At 33.4% G+C, this 2,356-nt stretch overlaps 1 non-coding gene across 1 annotated transcript; it reads right to left on the reverse strand.

The window, feature by feature from the left end:
- Positions 1-1,293: 1,293 nt before the first annotated feature.
- LOC113719806 (small nucleolar RNA R71) lies at positions 1,294-1,400 on the reverse strand. The gene has a single exon (XR_003455048.1). It is a non-coding gene; the product is annotated as a small nucleolar RNA R71 (small nucleolar RNA).
- Positions 1,401-2,356: the final 956 nt, after the last annotated feature.

Here is a 2,356-nt window from a genome sequence, read left to right on the forward strand (position 1 = left end):
ATCCTAGTTAAATTCTTGACTTTTGCCTTGATTTATCTATCTTGATTTAATTACATGTTCATGTTTGACCACCATGGACACACTCCTAGGGTTCATATTGAACTGAGAAGAAATATACAACCAGGTACTAGGTAGATAAACATACTTAAGTTAAACACGAGAATAGTTTAAGGATTTATATGACATAATCAAATTATCTAAGATCTTAAAGGATTCAATTAAATGTATATGATTTCGAGAAAGGTGTAAGATTTAATTGGGCATAATTTAGATGTCTCGAAAGATAATCTAAAGTAAATATTCTTGGCATGTTAAGAAAATAACTGGATAGTTAATTCAAAACTCCAGATCAAAACTTGAAACCCTATCTTTCGCCAATTATTTTCTTAACTTTGTTTTATTTGACTTGACTAGTTATTTTATTTTTTAGTTAGATATTACAAACTTTTTGAATTTGAATTTTGTTCCTTTCTATAATAACTAAAGTGAGAAAATTAATTTGTATCTTAGGGTTCAATCCCTAAAATACTCAAGGTGATTACTATTACAATCGATTCTATGCACTTGCAAAAAATACCAATCAAGTTTTTGGCGCCATTACCAAGGATGATGCTTAATTTTTCTACTTTAGTTATTTTATTATTTTATTTTCAATTCTTCACTTTTACTTTCAATTTTTCTTGCTTAGGTACATAGTTTATGACTTAATCTGAAAATGGTGAATTACAATTTGATTCTGAAATTGAGAAAATTGCAAGGGAGTTGAAAAAGCAAGCACAATTATGTAAGCAAGCTTTGCAACAATCCTCACTTGGTATTGACATTGCTATAGAGTTAACAGGATTGGGTAGTTCAGGCCAAAAAAAGTTGACATTAAATGGTCCAAATAATAATGCCAATAACAATAATCAGAATCCTCCACCGGCTTTGCCTACTGCATTTTGTCTGAGGGACATTCCATATTCCGTAATTACAATTTCTCCCCATTGTATCTGACTAACTGATGGGATCAGAAATTATGAGCTAAAAACTATTCATTTCAATATGCTGCCTACATTCGAAGGCTTGGCTAGTGAAGATCCGCTTTTCTTGATCCTGGAATTCTATTCAATATTCTGGACATTTCCTTTGTATGGCATTTTAGAGCATGATCTAAGCATGATGTGCTTCCCATATTGTCTCAAAAATCGTGTGAAATCACGGCTGCTTAATCTACCAAAGGGGTCTTTGAGGATATGGAAAGATGTTTATAACATCTTTATGACCAAATAATACTCACCTCAAAAGACCATCAACATAAAGAATAAGATTTACACATTTTCTCAAAAGGAAGAAGAACCTATTCATGAGACATAGGAGCATCTCAAGTTGTTACTTGCCAAATGCCCTCACCATCAGTACTCTCTAGCATTGTAAGTGCAGTTCTTCTATGATGGGTTGACTTTGATAATCCAAAATATGATAGATATTGTAGTTGGACAGTAAACTAGGGACAAGAATTCGAAGGACTTGATAGGTCTTTATGAGTTACTATCTTGTAGCTCCTAACAAAAGCCAATCCAGCGCAAAGAGAATAGGTGTTTACGAAGTGAAGGTTGCTAAGTTAAGTTGTTAGGTGTAGCTACATTCTAAATAAGGAAACGCAATCTTAGGAACCATATTCTTATTGTCATATGTATGGACATGCTGCTACTAACTACTACAATAGAGAGCCCCCTGCTATGATAGAAGATGTAATTTTTGTTGGAGCATATGGTGGGCAGAATTTGCAACCAAGGAATAATCCTATCTCTAACATGTATAATGAAGGGTTGAGGAATCACTCTAATCTTTCTTAAACAAATCAAGGAGTTAGTCTTTCGGGACCACTTGGGTTCCAAAATTCAAAGTTGAACTCCCAATATCGTTCCCTAATAAGTGTGTATTTTATGTGTTTTTAATGTGCGTTATTATTTAGTTTAGGTGTATTTTAATTATTGTTATAGCTAATTAACTAAGTTTCTAGTGAAGTTATGCATTTTATGGTTTAAGTGTCAAAAATTGTATTTCTATGGATTTTAATAGTGAAAACTTCATGTTTTTTTAGGTTTAATGATTCCATCATCAAATAGAGTGAGTTGAGAAGATAACTGAATGATTGTTGATGATTTGAAATGTGACGCCCCCACCTCTCCCTAGGGGGAGCCTTAGGGTATCAGCGGGGCGCCCGCCCAACTCTCGTCAGGACTCACACACTCATTCTAACTTAATAGAGATCCACAAATCAACCATAGATTTAGGGTTAAAGAAATATTTTGAATATACAAGGCATATTCTTCAAAAGCTACCATTTACAATTACAATCCAAAAACCCAAG

Source organism: Coffea arabica, chromosome 11e, assembly GCF_036785885.1.
Source record: "Coffea arabica cultivar ET-39 chromosome 11e, Coffea Arabica ET-39 HiFi, whole genome shotgun sequence".
NCBI classification, from domain to species: domain Eukaryota; kingdom Viridiplantae; phylum Streptophyta; class Magnoliopsida; order Gentianales; family Rubiaceae; genus Coffea; species Coffea arabica.